General features: G+C 40.7%; 1 protein-coding gene across 1 annotated transcript in view; it reads left to right on the top strand.

The window, feature by feature from the left end:
* STK32B (serine/threonine kinase 32B) overlaps nucleotides 1-24,094 on the top strand; it is a 391,673-nt gene that overhangs the window by 78,030 nt on the left and 289,549 nt on the right. The window lies entirely within an intron of this gene.

Here is a 24,094-nt window from a genome sequence, read left to right on the forward strand (position 1 = left end):
CCTGGTCTGGTCTTCTGCTGTTTTCCCATCTTTTACCCCTAGCTGTGCAGAAATAGGTTGCACAAAAATTATTACGTCACTCCAGCTCAGTGAAAAAAAAAAGAATAATACTGTCCTAGTACTGTATTTATAATTTTTGGGATTATTACTCTGTCGAGATGTAAAGTAAAACTATTCGGTTTTGACCTATTAGGACAGCAAGGCTCACTGGAGGAGCCGCTTTGTATCACCTAGCTAGGGCTGCCCACTTGTGATGTGGGTATCTGGGATATGAGGAGAACAGAGTATGGCTTTTCTGGAAACAAAAGTGGACCATACGCACAAGGGCAGCAACGCTGAAGAGGCTAGATCAGCCTGCAGTGTTGCCACCAGAATTAAAGAAACTCAAACAAATGGTAGGATCACCAAGTATTTTCTATTTTCTACAAAGATTTTACAGCTACCATAAAATGCAAATATTTGTAAATGACAATTTTGTTTGGAAGCTTCTAATAAAGAAAAACTAAAACCTATCAACAGGGTTAAACATCCCAGGAGAGTCAAAAATTGCCATAGCATACATAATAAGCACTGATCAATCTGAAGGTTTTCATTAGTAAAATACATCTTCCAGGAACAGATTTATATTTATAGATGCACTCAAACATACTCTATCTAGAAGCTGTTTACTCCTTATGCACCACAGAGTGATCTGGTAAAGCAATCCAAAAGATCAATTGCAATGTGATTCCAAGGGGCAATGATTATCTTTAAACAAGATATCTGCACTTCACTGTGGTGGTGCTGCTATAATAAAAAAAAGTGTACTATTTTATATTAAAGGGGGCAGGGACTCCCAATCCAAAACCCCTTAGTGTTAAAAGTGGTATCCTGAATGAATCTGTCAGAGGGTTGAAATTTGCATTGGCCCTCCAGCCCCAGAAGGAGGGAAGCAGAAGCCTGAGGTAATTCATCATTTGCCCAAATTGTCCCAAATACACTTATCTGTAGACCAGAGCAATTATTAATTTTCCAAATATTATATCAATACCTATTATAAGGAAATTATACCTAAACCTTATTTTTGAAGAGCAAACAATGATTTATTTTTGTAATACTGCCATCCAGTAATTATTTATCTCATTATTTGATAAATGGTACTTTTAAAACAACTAGTGTGACTGGATATAAAGCACAGGTTTTATTTTGTGATCTATCTGGTCTATTTTAGTACTACAGCAATAGTCTAGGTACAAGGTTTTTAAAGTGATCAACCAGAATGTTTTTTTTAAATTAAAGCAATGCAAGGGATCTGTCATTTAGCATCAGTAGTTGTGGGGGCAATATCTTTGGGCAGCAGCTCGCATTGAGAGAAAATGTTTGCGGGTACTGTTTGCTGTGGACGACAGTGGATGTCCCTCATGCAGATCTCAACTCCCCGTGCCATTTTTACAACACTAGCTTGCTTATAGCCCTGAAACAGGGCAGAAAAAATAATTTTGTCTCTCATAGACCCCAGTAGGGTTTGGCACTTGGTGCAGGGTTTGAGGAAATCCCGCTGGGTTCTTTGAACCTTAGCCAAACCTAAAGTGGCTGTAAACCTCAGACATGAAATATGAAAAAAAACATATAGCTCTATAGTGTGTACTTTTCTCTATCCAGAGCACTAAGTGTCATTTCTGTCTGCTGCTTCATTCCTCTGCTGTCAGCATAAATCACTTCTGATAAGTTTTCCTAACACAAGGAAAAAAAGGTGACAGGGCAGGGAGCTCCAGATGATTGCCAGCCTCAGCTCTGTTCCTATGTGTTGTGCGGAGGGGGATGTGTCCCTTCCCTCCAAACAGCTCCCAGAGCTTTCCTCACTGAACTCTGCAGAGTGAAATTTTTAGCTCTCCGCCCCCCTATTTTTGACAGCTCATAGAAGTTTTATAAATTCTAGACTTTGAATGGATGTAGAGGAGAAAATACTACATACAACCATGTACAACTTTTGTAGGGTAATTTTTTAATCTTGTATCACCTAAGGCCATTCACTTCACTTGGTATATGTAAGGGTTTACAATCAATTTACCCCCCCCCCCCCCGGCTTGCTTATCACCACTCATACTTCAGGAGTTGTCTGCAGTACATTATCTGTACCAATGAACATTCTGGGAAAGCCCAGATCATTTCTGTTGTCTATGCTCATTAGCAATGGACTATCATCATTCTGCTAGGGGCATAAAGCACCCTATGCCATCCTTTCTCTAACTACATGGATTTCAAGCAAGAAATCCTCACATGATGATTGGCCATGTCCTTCAATATGGAAAACTAACTTAGAATATTTATTTTCCCTGCAGACATGTGGCTTCTCCTTTCACCATCCCCAAAGGGGTTATGGCAATTGAACCTTCAACCTTGCAACCTGGTGTAGTGTTGTATAAAAACCCATTAGAATAACCCCTAGATTGACTGGAGTAAAGGGCGGGTTTGCTTTTCCATAATTGTTAAATGTATTGCAAAAGATCTTGCATGAATCTTACTTCCCCATGCACCTTATGGTTGCCCCTTGAGCAACTTCCTGGGAGGAATTTAGAACCTGGTCAGGGACCCAAGCTATCCATAAAAGAATAAGGCATTATATATCTGTTTGTATTTTCTACAGGTGCAGATTTGTTTGCCAACAGAATTTAATTGATTAGAGGACCTTAATAATATACCAATTACAAATAAATGCCCCTTGCCAATAACAGAGAATCTCTTGATCTAATGCAATCTCTAAGACTTTCCTTGGTTAGATGTTTGCAGAGCTAATAACATAGTTTTAAACTACCAAGGGGACCAATGGAAAATAGCTTTTAAACCAAGAGACAGACACTATACAAAAGCTTGTCATGTTGTTTGCCCTTTGCAATGTCCCTTCCGTAATTCAGAAATGTGTCAGGGCCATTTTTCGTGTTTTTTTTTTTTTCTTTAATTTTTTTCTTCTTATTCCCTAGATTCCCAAAGCCTTGAATTGCTAAGTTCCCTCAGGATCCCCTCTGTTTTTTACAAATCTCTCCTGAAACCAGCTAACTTTATTCTTCTTTGAGGAAGGGTTGTAATGTGAAACACTCAGCCTTTAAATATTAATGTAAAGTCAACTTTAACTGATAAAAGCAGGGGGAATTGTTGAGTATTTTAACAGTAGGAAAATATGTGACCTCGCATGTCTCATCTACTTAGCGATTATATTATATTACTGGACAGCCTGAAGGTCTACAAGAGCTGTGACCCCGGTCAAAACAAGAAATCGCTATACCAAATGTCCAGCTGTGCTTTAAAATAATAATCTATATATACTCTTCCAAAGTCTAGGCAATAAAAAATAATGCACAGATGAAGAAAACTTTAACAAAAAAACATATGTTGTATTTGTTTTTATTCCATTAATTACACATAGGCCATCCTAGGGTAGTGCCTATTGCTAAGAGCTTCCTTGAATAGAGAGAAAAGCAATATTAAACTGATTCACAGTTATCGGTTCCTTATTCCTGCCCAGTACAGATATGGGAAAGACAATGTCCTATTCAGTGTATTTTTAAAATTTGAGAATAGTTTCAGAAATAAATGAAGAGAAAGGGAATATAAAATGGGTTCACCATTTTAGGTTACCTATTCCTTCCCAGTATACAGTAAATGTAAGGAAGACAATGCTAAGGCAATGTAATCCAGTCCTCAGGGCAAAGATAGGAAGCTGCTTCCAGCCTGAACCCCCTCTTTCCTTTTGGATGAAGAAGGAAACAGGACCAATAACAGCATGTGCCGAAATATATGTAATGCTTGTGGCATGTAATAAACTAATACCAATATTTGTATTACACTGAAGCAAATTGAAGAGTTTAAAACTGGTGTAGAAATACGGGGCTAACACTGGCCAAGGAAAAAGTGTCCCTAGATCGGTAGTGTCACTGGAAGTAAAAAATGTCCCTGCATCGGTGTTGTTACTGGAAAAAAAAGTGCTTTTAAATCTGTGCTTTTACTGGAAGGAAAAAAAAATCCTATAGTTTAAGAAGTGTCATCGGGTTTAAATGATCTCTATATTACTATTCATACCCATAATACTTTATCAAAGTATATACCACTCTTATTCTTAAACCAGGGAAAAAGCCTAAACAGGTCCAGTCCTACAGACCCAGATTGCTACTTAATACAGACTACAAACTTTATACCAAAATCATGTAGACTGTATCTAAACCCACTTTCCAAGGCTATTTACTTCTTATCGGTTAGGCTTCATGTGTAATAAACACTCCCCACTAGTCATATGAACTACTTTACTGGCCAAGATTCAATCCAAATTAAGGCCTTCCCCACACTCTCCTCCCAAGCTTTTGGTTTTAAATGCTATTTTTGACAAAATATAATTGCCCCTTTAAGTCTTGACACCAGAGCCTTTATGCACATATTCTCCTCTTATATTCAATATATCTACAATACTCCCTCTACTAAGTTAATAATAAATGATCAATATTTCTCTATTTTCATGTTTTGAGGCACTAGACAAGGTTGTCTTCTCTTTCCTATGGAGAGCTGCCCCCAAAGGTTAATTGGTAATGTGGGTTCTCTGTTCTGCACCTCGACTCCAAGAAGAACCTCAGGTCCTTTGATACACCTGGTTAAATGAAAGTCACTCCATAAATGCATAGGGACAAGCGTATAGATACATTTAACCTGGTTGTGAGTTACTACCAGATAATAGACACAAGACTGTTTAGTGGTAAATTAACTCAATATATTGGTACGGGTGGGAAAAAAATAGTGGTTTGAGCATAAATGAGCACACAAAAAGTAGATTAGGGACACAGCCTGCTAGACAGAGTAATAGATATGTCAAAGTAACTTAGAATGGGGTTTTGTACCACTAGACTGGAATCAACACGTAAATCAGCCAATTTAGCAATAAACGGTGCCTATAAACTGCAATATGATTAGATTTACTGTAACTAGGCTAAATTGCACTCTAAGGAAACGGCTAGGGTATAGTGCAGCATCCCCTGATAAGTACCTCTTAAACTAAGCAAAGGGTCAAAGGTCTCTGTGTAGCAACTGTAGAGGAGCAGCCTTTAGTCCTGACTCATTAACTAGCTAACATTGGGGCCCTTTGGTACCATTGGCACACATGGGGACAGTCAATAAGGCCTGCAGGCAGTAGTAGAGCTATAAAAAAAAAAGCTGTATAGTCAGTTCCCAAGAGCTCAATCTCTTGTGGTAGCAATAAGCTATGGCTGCAAGGCTCTTTCACCAGACCCAGCAGCAGTGGTCCTTCTGATTAAGTTTCCGCTTTTTCTGGGTTGCCTGGGAAGACTCCAGTCCTCAGCACAGTGTAACTGTATTCTGGTGATAACTCAGTCCCTCAGCACTCAGGTCACAGCTCTGCATTCTGGTCCTCAGCACAGCAAAGGTGTTTCCAGTAGCTCAGTCTCTCTTTCCTCTGGGATGGTCCCCACAGCACGGTCCTCTCATTCTCCCCCTGCACTGCACAGATCTCCCTAGTAGAATTTTGCCTGGGAAAGCCATCCTGTCCTTCTCCTCTGTATCCCAGGAATTGTGGGCAGTGAAGTACACAGCTCATTCAGTGTCCATTAATTTGTGTTATGCAGTGCCACTTTTAGAACTATATTTCCCACAGTACTGTACTGCCTGACTCAGTCTTTTGAACTCTTCCTGCTCAGCAGCTTCCTCCACTTGCTTACATACTATAGCTGTTAACCAGTTCAGCACTGAGAGGCAGCAGCTGCAGAGAACGACTGCAGTTAGTGCTTTGCTTGCTCTCCATTCTTAGTCAAGCACCTGGCTACACCTATATTATTCAACCTTGTATTACACCCCCTATTGCAATTCATGGAGTCCCTACCAACTTTTCAAGGAGCATCCATAGGTAATAGACTTTTCAAGATAACAGCTTTTGCAGATAACCTTTATATATTTCTCACACTTAGCAATCCCTTGCCATTATTTTTTTCACTCATCAATCACTATGGCTAAATTTCTGGTTATTGTATCGATATACAGTATATTGATACAAGTCACTTTATCTCACTAGGGCCACACCATCATGGGGCACATAAAATCCCTTGATATAGTACAAGGTGAAAATTCCATAGCCAGGGGTCCCTATACCAAGAACCCAAGCAAACTATTTCAATGCAATGTCATCCCCTAATATGCACACTTAATTCCAAAAACTATTTGATCCCAGTTTAACGTCCCTGATGTGGATAGAGTAAGCCTATTAAAAATGGCTTTCTCCAAACTTTTGTATGTTACAGGTCCTCTAACAATTTAAAACACTTTGTCCCTAAAACAGTTTTACATGATGTTGCAGGAATTAATTTGGGGCAAGAGAAGAGATTTTAAGCTTAATATGCCTGACCATGAACTTTAAGATATATATATATATATATATATATATATATACACAGTATATCACAAAAGTGAGTACACCCCTCACATTTTTGTAAATATTTTATTATATCTTTTCATGTGACAACACTGAAGAAATTACACTTTGCTACAATGTAAAGTAGTGAGTGTACAGTTTGAATAACAGTATACATTTTCTGTCCCTTCAAAATAACTCAACACACAGCCATTAATGTCTAAACCGCAGGCAACAAAAGTGAGTACACCCCTAAGTGAACATGTCCAAATTGGGCCCAATTAGCCATTTCCCTCCCCGATGTCATGTGACTCATTAGTGTTACAAGGTCTCGGGTGTGAATGGGGAGCAGGTGTGTTAAATTTGGTGTTATTGCTCTCACTATCTCATACTGGTCACTTAAAGTTCAACATGGCACCTCATGGCAAAGAACTCCCTGAGGATCTGAAAAAAGAATTGTTGCTCTGCATAAAGATGACCTAGGCTATAAGAAGATTGCCAAGACACTGAGCTGCAGCACGGTGGCCAAGACCATACAGTGGTTAATCAGGACAGGTTCCATTTAGAACAGGCCTCGCCATGATGGACCAAAGAAGTTGAGTGCATGTGCTCAGCATCATATCCAGAGGATGTCTTTGGGAAATAGATGTATGAGTGCTGCCAGCATTGCTGCATTGATTGAAGGGGGGGTCAGCCTGTCAGTGCTCAGACCACAAGCCGCACACTGCATCAAATTGGTCTGCATGGCTGTCGTCCCAGAAGGAAGCCTCTTCCAAAGATGATGAACAAGAAAACCCGCAAACAGTTTGCTGAAGACAATTAAGGACCTGGATTACTGGAACCATGTCCTGTGGTCTGATGAGACCAAGATTTGGTTCAGATGGTGTTAAGCATGTGTGATGGAAACCAGGTGAGGAGTAAAAAGACAAGTGTGTCTTGCCTACAGTCAAGAATGGTGGTGGAAGTGTCATGGTCTGGGGCTGCATGGGTGCTGCCAGCATTGGGAAGCTACAGTTCATTGAGGGAGCCATGAATACCAACATGTACTGTGACATATTTAAGCAGAGCATGATCCCCTCCCTTTGGAGACTGGGCCGCAGAGCAGTATTCCAACATGGTAAAGACCCCAAACACACCTCCAAAACCACTGCCTTGCTAAATAGGGTGAGGGTAAAGGTGATGGACTGGTCAAGCATGTCTCCAGACCTAAACCCTATTGAGCATCTGTGGGGCATCCTCAAACCGAAGGTGGAGGAGCGCAAGGTCTCTAACATCCACCAGCTCTGTGATGTCATCATGGAGGAGTGGAAGAGGACTCCAGTGGCAACCTGTGAAGCTCTGGGGAACTCCATGCCCAAGAGGGTTAAGGCAGTGCTGGAAAATAATGGTGGCCACACAAAATATTGACACTTTGGGCCCAATTTGGACATGTTCACTTAGGGGTGTACTCACTTTTGTTGCCTGCGGTTTAGACATTAATGACTGTGTGTTGAGTTATTTTGAGAGGACAGCAAATTTACACTTTACATTGTAGCAAAGTGTAATTTCTTCAGTGTTGTCACATGAAAAGATGGAATCAAATATTTAAAAAGATGTGAGGGGTATACTCACTTTTGTGACATACTGTATATATATCTATATATATACAGTATATATATATATATATATATATATATATATATAGATATATATATATATCTTAAAGTTCATGGTCAGGCATATTCAGCTTGAAAGCTCTTCTCTTGCCCCAAAGTAATTCCTGCAACATCATGTAAAACTTTTTTTAGGGACAAAGCGTTTTAAGTGGTTAGAGGACCTGTAACATACAAATGTTTGTGAGATACTATATATATATATATATATATATATATATACAGTATATACATATATATATATATATATACAGTATCTCACAAAAGTTTCTTAGTAGTAGCGTACTACTTACTCTACTACTACTATACCTTCTTTTTCTATACAATTGGTTACTGTTGTCATCATAATGTCTATAACTTCAAAAGAGAATCTATTTGAAATAAAGAAGCCAATTTCAATTATACTAAACCTGTCAAACAGACAGTGAAAAAGCAAAAAAAAAAAAAAATGAAAGCAATAGTACACAAAATTTTAAAAGGGTAGATTATTTAAAGCAAGTTTGCACTTTTCATTTGAAATTTTCCATTTCTCTACTCATCTATAAAACAAGGTTTTCCTTCTAAAGTTTTTTCTCTGAAATTCATTTGAACACACTTCTCTTGTCCCCTATTCCCATCCATCGTTGAGGTAAAATCAAAGGTATGACTGTGATAAAATCATGTTTATTTCCTCACACTTCTACATTGATAAGAATGCTGAGCAGGAATTCAGTAAGTGCCGTCCTGGCAGGGCTGTAGGATTGGAACCGTGGGAGGGATGGGAACAAAATTAATTGTATGCCAGTGGGAAGTCAGACTGTTAAATCAAAATAGGACATTTGTGATTTACACCTAGTGAGACAATCTCATTCACATTACATTCTACAGAAAGTCCAATAAATTACATTTCATTTTGTGCTCAAGTGACGTGAAACAGCAAAATTAATTAAAATGTATTTGCATCAATCAAATATTAACTGTGTGACATTTAGCATTACATGAAGTAAGCACAAGCTGGCCCCTGATAGACAGTGATTCCTTTAATAACACAATCTTGGCATGTCAACTTGGCTTTTTGAAGCACAGCTATATTTATTTTTTGTTTCCATTTTGGACAATAGTGGGTTAAAATTTTGTCATTTTGTTATTGCTGTTTGTATAGCCATTTCGGAAACATACCTCCCAATATGAGAGTTTGAGAAAGAGGGACAACATGGAAAGGAGGAAACATGAAGAATGGTGAAAAGTGGGTGTGGCTAAATTTGATATTCAGTGTCACCTAAAGTAGTATGGTTTAGTGGCAGCAAAGTTAAGTTGTGTTTAGTACTTCTGGCTGGCAACACTGGGGCCATGGGCTTAGATCTCAACCACTACCCTATCTGCCTGGAATTTGTATGATCGCCTTGTCCTTGTTGAGCTTCCTCCAGGTACTTCAGTTTCCTCCCACACTCCAAAGACATGCTGGTAGGTTTATTGGCTTCTGTCTAAATTGGGAGTAGGTGTAGATATGCACAGGTAGCACTACCCTCATAGGAGCCGCTGGATAGAATGGGCCCGCTGTTCTTTTCTTCAACCTTCTTAAGAACCTCAGACCATCTGACACACCAGGTTGCGTGTACAAACACACAATATCACAGGAAATCACCGAAAGTAATACTTAATACCAAATAGTAGTGCTGAATTAAAAAAAGAAAAAAAAGGCACCAAACCAGATAGTAAAGTCAAAACTAAAATTTTAATTAAGTTTTTTTTTTTGTTTTTTTTTTTAAACAGCAAACATGTTATACTTATTTGCTCTGTGTAGTGGTTTTGCACAGAGCAGCCCAGATCCTCCTTTTCTTGGCTCCCCCACCAGTGCTCCTGGCCCTCCCCCCGAGTGCCCCTACAGCAAGCAGCTTGCTATGAGGGCACCCAAGCCAAGCCGCTGCTCTGTGTGTCCATTCAGGAACAGAGCTGCAGGTCGAACCCGTCCCCTCTCTCTCCTCATTGGCTTACTGACATTGATTGACAGCATCGGGAGCCAATGGAACTCACTGTCGTCTCAGCCAATGAGGAGGGAGTGTCCCCGGGCTCTGTTGCTCTTGTGCAACATTACTGGACTAAGAGGGGGCTCAGGTATGTATTAGGGAGGCTGCTGCCCACCGAAAGATTTTTTTATCATAATGCATAGAATTCATAGATTGCAGTTGGAGGAAAAAATGTTGGCGTGGGTAATTAAAGGGAGGAAAAAATGTCTGGAGTTGGTGGTCAACAGGAAGAAAAAAAAAATTCTTGACATTGGGGGTCAATAAAAGAAAAATGCCCCACTGGAGCGAAGGAGGGGCACTGCTGCTCAGTGGGAGAGAGTAGGGTCATTGGTGCTCAGTGGAGGGAAACATGGTCAACCACTGCTCTGTGGGGGGAGGGGATGGAGATGGGAGTACTAGTGCTCCATTGGGGGAGAGAAGAGCACTTATGCTCTGTGGAGGGTGAAGGGAGAGGGGCACTAGTGCTCTGCAGAGGGAAAAGGGGAACCAGTGCTTGGTGGGGTTAGAGTGGGGGATATTTTTGTCAGTGGGGGTCCTGGGTATTTTGTTGATTACTTACCTGTCCCTGCTCTGTATCCTACTGATTCCCTCTACAAGAACTATAGGCTCATGTCAGGAAGCAGATCATCCCCCCTGACAGAGCAACAAATAACCCAAAACCAGGTAAATGAGTCTTCCAGTGCTTAGCCAGTAGTGGGATACAGGTAAGATCTGCGGGATGCTTGGATTTTGTTAAAACCTGTGAGGGACAGTGCTGTGAAATCCCAAGTGTAAGGATTATAATTTCTATAAGGTTTTAGTGCCTTTTGTGTTCCTACAAGGCAGATTCATTTAATTTCCTGCGTGGTCACCATTGGTGAATTTTCCCAGCAGGGACATGGGACCCATGATTTTGCTGGATACATGCTTTGAGTTATTATTATTTTTTCATGTGTCAATAGACTTGTTGTAAGATGGGTTTTGCATTCTCATACAAGTCTATAGGAATTCAAAACCAGCTTGAAGATGGCCAAATGCAGATCAGATGGAGGTTAACTACAGGACAAATTGACTTGTCAATACATTCTGGATAAGCTAAGAAGCATCTTAAACTAATGCCATTGATTTCAGGCCAAAACTATTTAACACAGGCCTTTACAGCGTTGCCAACCTTCCTGGTCAAAACTTTCCTGCAAAAAAATAAAAATAAAATGATGAGCTTCACAGAAACGTATGTGCTGCTACCTGCCTGGTGACACATTCTGCAGGGCATTTGGGGCTATTACACCCCCAACACCAACTATAACCTTTTTGTCTAGTGAGGCTGCCTGAGTGGCATGTAAGTGTAGAAACTAATTAGGAATGTAGTGCAGGATCTGTATTGGTGGTTCAAAGAATTTCATTGGACCTTTTAATTTCAGGAGGTGCAAGTACTGTTTACGGCTGTTCACAATTCTAGAGTGCAGGAAGGAAGTGGTGGAACCGCGGTTATGATCATACAAAGAGAAATATGTAGAGCGCCTAATAAAAAGTTAGGAAAGCTTTAAATTAAAGTTTCCCCTTTATTAGCGGTGCAACAACTTCTAGGGGTTTCAGGAGTTCAAATTGCCCCCTTCAAAGTAAATATATATATATATATATATATATATATATATATATATATATATATATAATTATTTATATATATATATATATATACATGCATACAGCATAATCATACTGTATATGCTGTGTGTCCAATAAGGTCATTGTACACCTAGTTTGTTTTCACTCAAAAGAGAAAAGGTTTTGTATTTTTCATTGCATACATTTATACATGCTGGCAAGGACATATATGTGAACTTGTATGAATTTATGCATTGAAAAATGAAAAAGCTTTCTACCTTATGTAAAGAAAATAGGTGTGCGGTGACCCTATTGCACATTTGTATGTGAGACAGAGTGGAGCCTATCGGACCCCTGCACTCGATATTCACTGTGTTGGTAAATATATACAGTATACACAAAGGAGCTGGAAACATAATATCAAGATGCAATCACATAGTAATACAAAACGTATGAATCACTGAGACTGGACCGTCCTCCAATTCTAGGTAGAAATTGCAAATAAGTATATACAATGATCTGTTGTTCAGCAATAACAAATATTTCTCTCCCAAAGTAACCTGAAATAAAGGCACAAACATTTAAATATGTAAAAAGTATATAGTAAATGTATCTAAAACATACGAAAAATTAAATATATAAAAATTGCAAAATAAAAAATAAAATAAAAAGTAAAAAACAAATACAATGCTTTAAGAAAGAGATGCAATCCAATAAACCTCCCTTTTCTTGAGTATTGGCTCTCTGTTGCCACCACTTCTGGTTTTTGGTATAAAACTGCAGTTGTTATGTACTTATGGATTTGGCAGCTGGAAAGAAGTCTGATCATACCTCACAATTGGAAATAGAACATCCCTTTCGATAAGAAGGGAGGGGTGGATGCATCAACTCTGGGACATCAGGGTAATTATTGCACAGGATGGACCAGTTTTTTTTTGATAATAGAATAAACCTCCCATGAAAAAGGATGATAGCGAATGATGTTTTTTATCACTTTTGTACTTGTGCTCACTCCTTTTTAAGTACAGTAGAAGAATAACCCCTTGTCTCTAATTTACTTCCCATCTCTTTTAATCTTTCCTTCAATAATGTCTCTTACTATCCTCTTAACCCGCTGATTTGACTACAGAGGATGGATTTAAGTACCCCTGATGGGTAAAAACTTGAATCATGAAGTTATTGATTTTGATTGATTCGTGGGCTTAACATATAGGTCACTCATGAGCTTCTCATCACTGCCAAAAATCTGTGTTTCTAGAAGTAGATATATAGAATACTTTTTAAAAACCATATTAAAATCCAGCTCTGGTAGAGGATGATTCAGAAATTTATCAAACAGGTATAAGGACTCACTGTTGCCACTCCATACTGCAAAAATCTTATCAATAAAACAATACCAGCAAAGGGCGAGGCACCTCGTAATTGTCCTTATAAAGGGAAACATTTTCTGCAATACCAGTTGTAAAAGGTCAAGAAGAAATGTAGATATAGTATACAATTTAGAACCCCACAACAACCGCTGAAATGCATGCACTCCTAAATCACGTGATATTTTTGTATATAAACTTGATATATTCCAAGCAGTCTGTGGGCACCATTAAAAAATTATGTAAAAAATCATGAAGATATGGTTTTGTGCTCTGTATTAAAGGAGTTATGATATTATCCAGTTAGAAGCAGGTGCACGAACAGACTCCATTTCTGCCACAGTTTTCCAAGTGGGTGCACATTATCTTTAAGTACCTAGGTAAATATAGAAAAACATATGTAACCAGATATAAAGGTATAAAAAGTTTTTATTAATACTGTTACTCAAAGCCTTACTGGCAACCATTTTTTTTTTTATTCATTCCACGGCAATGGGATAAGTACTAACCGGACAATATGTAGATATGTATATCTGATCATTGGCAGAGAGCCTCTCTTTCATAATTTGGAGAATCTATTACAGCAACAGAACCCCTCTTATCCGCCAACTTGATAAGTATATTTTGCTGTGGGGGGGGGGGGGGGGTGTGATCAGCTGTTGTTCTGTCCACAAGAAAAGAGGAGATATTCACCTCCACCTTTTTTTTTTACAAACAGATCAACAGCTGGATACGATGTACTGTGTATACTATATACTGCACACTGTATACTTCTCTGTGTGTTTATTGGCCTTTTTTGACTAATGAAGGTAACAGCAGGCACATTGTGCCCCAAGGTTTAATGTTAAATGGAGTAAAGTTTACTTTAAAGTTGTTCTCTCTCTTCTATACAATTAAGATCATTTGGTGCAGAATTTCTTGGTGGATTTTGTGCAATGAAGATAAAAACTAAATAAAGAAATCTGCAGCTGTTAATATATTGGTAACTGCAGCTGTGAGTAACTCAGAGTGCAGCTGCTACAGGTCTGTTGAGCTATAGTTAAATCACAGAGATATCACGCATCAGCAAAAAAGCATGTTTTTAATGCCACATTGCTAGCAGATACTGTTACAGAGAAAAAAAACTGAAAGTTATAAATATATTCAAATATATTCAAATTTAAAGTAGTTCTAAAGGCTGACTGTATATATATATATATATATATATATATATATATTATTTTTTATTTTTTTTGCAGAGATCACACGGGATTTGAGCAGTTTTTTCAAGCGCATTTTTTTGCGTTTGTGGGAGAAAAAGTGGCTTTTACATTGGTGTCAGTGGGAGGAAAAGTTCCCTCTAAACTGGTGTCAATGGGAGGATGAGTGCCATTTAAATTGTTACATAGTTAGTAAGGTTGAAAAAAGACACAAGTCCATCTAGTTCAACCCTAAAAAAAAAAAATATTCAATTTCACATACACAATCCTATACCCACAGTTGATCCAGAGGAAGGTAAAAAAGATAAATGTTAGTATTACTATATAGACCCCCTTATGTATTTTTACACGTTGATCATATCCCCGCTTGATCTCTTTTTCTCAAAAGATAATAAATTCAGTTCCTGTAGTCTTTCTTCATAGCTGAGCTCATTCATGCATTTTATCAGTTCTCTGCACTTTCTCTAGTTCCCAATATCCTTTTTGAGAACTGGTGCATGTGAAAACTGCATATTCCAGATGTGGTCTTATGAATGATTTGTACAGGAGCAAAATTGCATCGCTCTCTCTCTGGAGTCTACACCTCTCCTAATACAAGAAAAGACTTTGCTTGCTTTGGAAACCGCATCTTGATACTGCATGCTATTATTAAGCTTATGATCTACAAAAAAAACCCAGATCCCTCTACATTATGGATTCCCCCAGTTGTACTCCCCCTAGTATGTTTGATGCATGCATATACTTAGCCCCCAAGTGCATAACTTTACATTTATCAACAATAAACCTCATTTGCCACATAGTTGCCCAATTAAACAGTGCATTGAGGTTGGCTCGTAAGTTGGAGACATCCTGTAAGGACGTTATTCCACTGCATAGCTTGGTGTCATCTGCAAACACTGAAAAGGTACTTTTAATCCCAGCCCCCATATAATTTATAAATATATTAAAAAGTAAGGGTCCCAACAATGATCCTTGGGGTACACCACTGATAACCTTAGACTATTCAGAGTAAGAATCACTAACCACTACTCTCTGAATTCTGTTGTTTAGCCAGTTTTCCATCCATTTACAAACTTATATTTCCAAGTCTGTAGACTTTACCCTACACATTATCTGTGTGTGGGAAACTGTGTCAAACGCTTTTGCAAAATCCAAGTATACTACGTCCACAGCTACCCCTCTGTCCAAGGTTTTACTTTCCACCTCATAAAAAAAGAATCAGGTTGGTTTGAAAACTTCTGTCTTTTATGAATCTATGCTGTCTGTTGCTTAAAATATTTTTTTCCAGCAAAAACTCGTAAGTGTGGTCTTTTATTAAACTCCCTAGTATCTTCCCAACTATAGAAGTTGAAGAAACAGGTCTATAGTTACTTGTTAAAGACTTTGATCCCTTTTTAAACATGGGCACCACATTGGCCCTACGCCAATCCAGTGGTACTATTTCTGTCAATATTGAGTCCCTAAAAATTAGAAACAATGGTTTTGAAATGACAACTCAATTATTTTAGGATCCATGGGTGGATGCTATCTGGTCCAGGTGCTTTATTCACCTTTATTCTCTCTAAATATTTCTGGACTATATCACTTTTGAGCCATTGTGGATCATTTGGGGCTGTGTCAATACCTTCCCCATTATGGACATGAGTTCCCCCATGTTCCTTTGTATACACAGAGAGGAAGAAACGATTTAATACATTTCCCTTATCTTTATCCCCAGTCACCTATTCCAGATTTTTTTGTAAAGGGCTTACATGCTCAGATCTGACTTTTATACTATTAATATATTTGAATAATTGTTTGGGGTTTGTCCTACTAATTTTTGCAATCTGACGTTCGTTTTGAACTTTAGCGTTCTTGATTTCCTTTTTACATATTCTGTTATATTCTTTGTAACGATTAAATGATGATAGTGTTCCTTCATTTTATATTTTTTAAAAGCTCTTTTACTATTATTTATAGCTTTTTTAACTTTGCTCGTGAGCCACATAGGTTTTGTTTTTAGCCTTTTATGCTTATTACCCATGGTAATATACTTTGCAGTGAGTTTGCATACAGTCTTTTTGAATAATTCTATTCTGTGCTCATCGATGCCAATATTCCCTCCCAGTGTAAGTCTCGGAGAGCATCACTCATCCTTGGAAAATTTGCTCTTTTAAAGTTAGGTGTTGTTATATTTCTTGCATGTGTTTGTCGCTTACAGCTAAAATTAAATTAAGTCATGTTATTGTCACTGCTACCCAGATGTTCTTTTATATGAATATTGGTAATAGGCATGGTTTGAGATTACCAGGTCCAGCAGAGCATCATTCCTAGTCAGGGCCTCTATAAACTGCACCATAAAATTGTCTTGTAATAGGTTTATACATTTTTGCTCTTTACCTGTTCCAGCATTGCCAGTACTCCTGTCAATTTCCGGGGAGTTACAATCCCCCATTTTTATCACTGTCCCAGCCCTAGCATCCCTTTCTATCTGTGCGAGTCTCCACCTCAACATTAACACTGGGAGGTCTATAACAAACTCCAATGATAACCTTTGTAGTACGCGCACCCATGTACAGTTCCACCCTTAATGCTTCAGACTAATTAACCCCTTCCATACAGGGCACTTTCACCCTCTTCCTGCCCAGACCAATTTTCAATAATAATTACAACGCTGTACCCAATCAAATTTTTTTATCATTTTTTTCACACAAATAGAACTTTCTTTTGGTGGTATTTAATTATCACTGGGCTTTTTATTTTTTTGCGATATAAGTAAAAAAATAGCCAAAATTTGGAAAAAAAAAAAACATTTTGTTTTAGTTTCTGTTATAAAATTTTGCAAATAAGTATTTTTTTTCATAAATTTGGGCCAAATTATATACTGCTACATATCTTTGGTAAAAAGAACCCAAATTAGTGGATATTATTTAGTCTGCGTGAAAGTTATAGAGTCTACAAGCTATGGTGGCAGTCATTGAAAATTGATCACACCTAATCACAAACTGAATATTCCTGTACCCTGCGTTTTCTATACAGTTTATGTGGTATGTCCATCTAGGATTGCAACCCAAACTGAATATTCCTGTACCCTGCGTTTTCTATACAGTTTATGTGGTATGTCCATCTAGGATTGCAACCCAAACTGAATATTCCTGTACCCTGCGTTTTCTATAGAGTTTATGTGGTATGTCCATCTAGGATTGCAACCCAAACTGAATATTCCTGTACCCTGCGTTTTCTATAGAGTTTATGTGGTATGTCCATCTAGGATTGCAACCCAAACTGAATATTCCTGTACCCTGCGTTTTCTATACAGTTTATGTGGTATGTCCATCTAGGATTGCAACCCAAACTGAATATTCCTGTACCCTGCGTTTTCTATACAGTTTATGTGGTATGCTTACTTGCTTATCCATCCGTAGCCTATCCCTCCTATGTTTTCTTACCTTAAATTTACAACCATTATAGCCTTTAACCTTTAGGGGTATCTGCCAGTTATCTTTAAATCTTTGTGAAGTGAAACTGCAGTATATGTCCAGCCCTAATTTATCAATTCCTAATTACTAATTGGATAAGCCCCCACCCCAGGTCTAATAGTATAAAATCAGCACATCACTTGGGGAAGGCACGTGTGCAGGGGGGGCACGTTTGCTCTCGGGGGGCTCTCTTCTCGAAGTAGGGGCGATTTCGCTAAGTGGGACACACTTCTGAATCTGCACTTCAGAGAATGCACAAAGTGAGGGAACACAGGCTGAGATATACACCACATATACTGCAGGTGATCTCCTCCTTTTTTTTTTTTTTTTATAAACCTCTTCAGCTCTATCCTGGTAAAATGCACTCTCTGGCACTTCTTCTGACTGCCCTATCCTCCATCCTTAAATTCTCTCTACTTGACCCCTCTTCTCCACCCCACATCTTATATATATCACCCTCACTTCTGTCCTCACCTTATTACTGCACTCACCATCTCCTGCTACTTCTAAATCCACATGCACACAAATCCTCCAGGAAACTGGGGCATGTTCCCTCATATAAATCACACTCTCATATTACCACCCTCACCTTTCTGCTTCTCCTGGCCTCTGGAGACACCACATACCCTACACCCTCTGGCTGCAGTCGCAGTCAGCACAATCTAGTTCCTATCTCTCTTCTTCCCAAGACTGGACTCCCTTTCTCTTGTGCCCTTTGGAACGCCCGCTCCGTCTGTAATAAACTCACCTCTCTCCATGACCTTTTCATCGCTAACTCATTTAATCTACTCGCCATCACCGAAACCTGGCTGCACGAGCCTGACACTGCATCTTCTGCTGCCCTATCCCAAGGTGGTCTTCTATGGACTCACTCCCCTAGACCCAACAGATGCAAGGGAGGGGGTGTCAGGATCCTTCTAGCCCCACATAGCTCCTTTCAGGTACTTCAGCCGCCTCCCTCTCTGTCACTCTCCTCATTTGAGGTACACTGCATTCGTCTTTTCTCCCCTGTCTCTCTAAGGATAGCTGTGATCTACCGCCCCCCTGGACCAGTATCAACCTTTCTTGATGACTTCTCCGCCTGGCTACCCTACTTTCTCTCTTCTGAAATCCCCACAATCATTCTCGGCGACTTCAACATCCCTGTTAATACTAACACTCCTACCACTTCCAAACTTCTCAATCTAACCTCCTCCTTTGACCTGAAGCAATGGATACACGCTTCTACTCACTCTGAAGGCAATATCCTTGACCTTGTTTTCTCCCACCTATGCACCCCGCACAACCTTTCCAACAATCCTTTCCCTCTCTCTGATCACTACCTTATTAGTTTCACTCTCTCCCTCTACTCCACCTCCTCTCCCTCCAGCTACCGTACAGTTACCCGCAGAAACCTACGCCATCTCAACCCTTCTCTTCTCTACTCTGCTACCGGCCACCTCTATGACACTATTGCACCCCTGTCCTGCACCAACCTAGCCACTTCTGTCTACAACACTTCACTCTTAGCCTCCCTGGACACATTGGCCCCCCTCACCACACACCGAATCAGGCCCCGACCCCTTCAACCTTGGCAAACCGATAACACTAGGAGTCTGAAAAAGCATAGCCGTGCTCTTGAGCGCCTATGGCGTAAGACTCGGTCTCAGAAGGATTTCAACCAATATAAATCCGCCCTCCAAAAATACAATTCCAGTCTCCACACTGCCAAACAGACCTATTTTATCACTTTCATTAACAGCCTGTCATCACGCCCCCGGCAACTCTTCGCTACTTTTAACTCTCTACTCCGTCCTCTACTACCCCCTCCCACTGACTCACTCACTGCCCAGGAGATTGCCAACCACTTCAAACAGAAGATTGACACAATTCGTAAGGAAATTGTTGCTGTTCAGATACCTTCCTCCATGCCTTATGCTTCATGCCCACAAGTGCGATCATTACTTCCCTCATTCAACCCCGCCACTACAGCCGAGGTTGCTAAACTAATTGCTAACGTACACTTAACAACCTGCCCTCTGGATCCTGTTCCCTCGCAAATGCTACGTTCACCTTCTGGCCCTATTCTACACTCTCTAACCCACATCTTCAATCTCTCCCTCTCTTCTGGCATCTTCCCCAACTCTCTAAAACATGCACTAGTCAGCCCCATACTTAAAAAGCCCTCACTGGACCCAACTGATCTGAACAACCTATGCCCTATTTCCTTGCTCCCCTTTTCATCCAAACTCCTCGAACGTCTAGTCTACAACCAACTGTGCGACCACCTTGCCGAGAATAGCCTCCTTGATCCTCTTCAGTCTGGATTTCGGCCTCAACACTCCACTGAAACTGCACTCCTAAAGCTGACAAACGATCTGCTAACGGCCAAAACCAATGGACACTATTCTGTACTCCTACTTCTGGACCTTTCTGCTGCCTTTGATACGGTTGACCATCCCCTCCTCCTCAAAAAAACTCCATGCCTTTGGTCTCCGTGACTGTACTCTTCACTGGTTATCTTCTTACTTATCCAACCGCACCTTTAGCGTTTCTTACAATTCTACTTCCTCCTCTCCTCTTCCCTTCTCTGTTGGAGTCCCCCAAGGCTCTGTTCTTGGACCCCTCCTATTTTCAATCTACACCTCCTCTCTAGGTCAGTTGATAGCCTCCCACGGCTTCCAATACCACCTCTACGCTGACGATACCCAAATCTACCTATCCACTCCTCAGCTCTCTCCCTCAGTCTCCTCACGCATCACTAATTTACTATCAGATATATCGGTCTGGATGTCTCACCACTTCCTCAAACTAAATCCATCCAAAACCGAACTTATAATTTTTCCTCCAACGCGTGCCCCTTCCCCTGATTTCTCCGTCAAGATCAATGGCATTACCATCAGCCCATCCCCACATGCCAAGGTCTTAGGTGTTGTCCTGGACTCTGAACTCTCCTTCAAACCCCACATCCAATCGCTGTCCAAATCTTGCCGCCTCAGCCTCTGCAACATCTCCAAAATACGCCCCTTTCTAACCAAAGACACAACAAAACTCCTAGTTCACTCCCTGGTCATCTCACGCCTCGACTACTGCAATTCCCTTCTCATTGGCTTACCTCTACACAGGCTATCCCCCCTTCAATCCATCATGAATGCTGCCGCCAGACTCGTCCACCTCACCAATCGCTCAGTGTCCGCCGCTCCTCTCTGTCAAGCCCTCCACTGGCTTCCGCTCACCCAACGAATTCAATTCAAAATACTTACAACATCTTACAAAGCAATCCACAGCCTAGCCCCCAGCTACATCACCAGCCTCATCTCAAAATACCAACCTAATCGCTCTCTTCGTTCTTCTCAAAACCTCCTGCTCTCTAGCTCACTCATCACCTCCTCCCATGCTCGCCTCCAGGACTTTTCTAGAGCCTCTCCAATCCTATGGAACTCCTTACCCTTATCTGTCCGATTATCCCCCACTCTATTAGCTTTTAGGCGATCTCTGAAAACCCTCCTCTTCAGAGAAGCCTATCCTACCAACCCTTAACAAATGTACCTCCTTTTCTCCATCAACCCATCCCCCACAGTTATTGCCTTTTGTTTCACTTGACCCTCCCTTCTAGATTGTAAGCTCTAATGAGCAGGGCCCTCTAGTTCCTCCTGTTTTGAACTGTATTGTAACTGTATTGTCTTCCTTCACATTGTAAAGCGCTTTGCAAACTGTTGGCGCTATATAAATCCTGTATAATAATAATAATAATAATGTACCGACGGTCTTTCTAAATTCTTGAGGCCCTGAAATGTCAGGACAGTACAAATACCCCCCAAATGACCCCTTTTTGGAAAGTAGACAGTCCAAGGTATTTAGTAAGAGGCATGGTGAGTTTTTGAAGTTGTAATTTTTTCCCACAATTCTTAGGAAAATTAAGAATTCTTTTTTTTTTTTTTTACACAAAATTGGCATAATAACAAGTTTTTTTTATCACACACAGTATATGCTTACTTGCAATTACACCCCAAAATACATTCTGCTACTTCTTCCGAGTATGGCCATACCACACGTGTGAGACTTTTACACAGCCTGGCCACACACAGAGGCCCAACAAGCAAGGTGCGCTCTCAGTTGTTCTAGGAGCATAAATTACACATCTAATTTCCTAACGACCTATCACATTTTTGTATCACACTTTTGAAGGCCCTGGAGCACGAGAACAATCGAATTACCAACAAAATGTCCCCATTTTGGAAAGCAAACACCCCAACGTATATTCTATGAGGCATAATGAATCTTTTGAATGTGTCATTTTTTTCCACAAGTTTTTGGAAAATGTGGATATAAAATTAAATTGTATTTTTTTTACACAAAGTTGTCAATTTTAATTTATAAGATATTTCTAACACATAGCATTTACATAGCAAAAATTACACCCCAAAATACATTCTGCTAATCCTCCTGAGTATGGCAATACCACATGTGTGAGACTTTTGCACAGCCTGGCCACATACAGAGGCCCAACATCCAAGTAGCACCTTCAGGCATTCTAGGAGCATACATTTCACATGTAATTTCATTACAACCAGTCACACTTTTAAAGGCCCAGGAGCACCAGGACAATGGAAACGCCCACAAAATTACCCCATTTTGGAAAGCAAACACCCCAAAACCTAATATAGGAGGCATGGGCTGCAGATAGGTACTCAGATACTCTGATGGACTGCAGACAGGTACTTAGGTACACTGATCAGTTTCAGAAAGGTACTCGGGTACTCTGATGGGCTGCAGAGAGGTACTTGGGTACTCTGATGGGCTAGAGACAGGTACTCGGGAAATCTGATGGGCTGCAGATGGGTACTCGGGCACTCTGGGCTGAAGACAGGTACTCGGGTGATCTGGGCTGGAGACAGGTACTCGGGTGCTCTGGGCTGGAGACAGGTACTCGGGTACTCTGATGGTCTGCAGATAGGTACTCGGGTACTCTGATGATCTGCAGATAGGTACTCGGGTACTCTGATGGGCTACAGAGAGATACTTGGGTACTATGATGGGCTACAGAGAGGTATTCGGGTACTCTGATGGGCTGGAGACAGGTACTCGGCTACTCTGATGACAGGTACTCAGTGTGTTTGCTGTGCACTCTAATCGGTAACTAGCTGTTACCGCAATCTCCTCCTCACACAGGATCGGTGTGTGAGGAGGAGAGCCCGGTAACAGCTAGTTACCGCGGTTTGTTGACATTCTGTGGCCGGCTGTGATTGGACACAGCCGGTCACATGGTAAAGAGCCAAATTCCTTGGCTCTTTACCCAGATCAGGGATGGACTGTGTCAGAGTGACACTCTCCATCCCCGAACACCGCTCTGCATGCCCCTGGGGACGCATGAGCGCGTGCACAAGGACAGTGCATGGGGCCGGCTGTTATTGGACACAGCTGGTCACATGGTAAAGAGACATTTTTTATTGGCTCTTTACACTGATCAGGGATGGACTGTGTCCCGAGGGACACTCCCCATCCCGATCGCTGCGCACCCCCGGAGGCGCGGAGGAGCGGCGAGAACAGGCAGACGTCATATGACATCCGCCCAGAGAGACATAGGGTTCCTGCCTGTGTCATTTTATTTCTCCATGTGCACCAGAGCTTCCAACTCTCCTATTTTGCTTGGCAGACTTCTGGCATTGGTGAGCAAACACTTTATATCATTGTCACATTTTGCACACTTATGTTGCATATTTTTTTTTTTAGTACAAATAGTACTATTTCCTGTGGTTGTTTGTAACATGGGAACCTTCATATCACCTGCCAAAGCCCTCCGCTAATCTTTCCTCATTCAACCCACCAATAGGGGCTAAACCCTGTCTGACCTGTCTGCCCCATTATAATCTATAAACCATCTTTAGCATATAGATTGCACCCCAATGAAATGTCAGAACAGTGCTAAAAACCCAAATCCCTCCTTCTTTCACCAGGTCTTTAGCCATGCATTCAGTTCTCTAATCTCCCCCTGCCATTCATTGGTGTCATTAGGAAGAAGAGTTCCCTCTAAACTGGTGTCAGTGGGAGGAAGAACACCCTTTACATTGGTGTCAATGGGAGGATGAGTGTCTTCTACATTGGTGTCAGCAGGAAGAAGCGTGCCCACTACATTGGTGTCAGCTGGAGAAGAATGCCTCAGTATCGGTGGCAGCTGGAGGAAGAGTGCCCTTTATATTGGTGTCAGTGGGAGGAGGAGTAACCAATGCATTGGTGCCAGTGGGCAGAAGAGTGCCCTCTACATTAGTGGCAGTGGGAGGAAGAGTGCCCTCTACATTGATGTCAGTTGAAGGAAGAATACCCTAGTATTAGTGTTGGTTGGAGGAAAACTGCCTTCTACATTGATGTTAGTGGGAGGAAGAGTGCCTTCTACATTGGTGTCAGTGGGGAGAAAAAGTGCCCTCTACATTGGTGTCAGTGGGAGGAAGAGTGCCCTCTACACTGGT

The sequence above is a fragment of the Pelophylax lessonae genome (genome assembly GCF_965119305.1).
Source record: "Pelophylax lessonae genome assembly, chromosome: 1".
In the NCBI taxonomy this organism is placed as follows: Eukaryota; Metazoa; Chordata; class Amphibia; order Anura; family Ranidae; genus Pelophylax; species Pelophylax lessonae.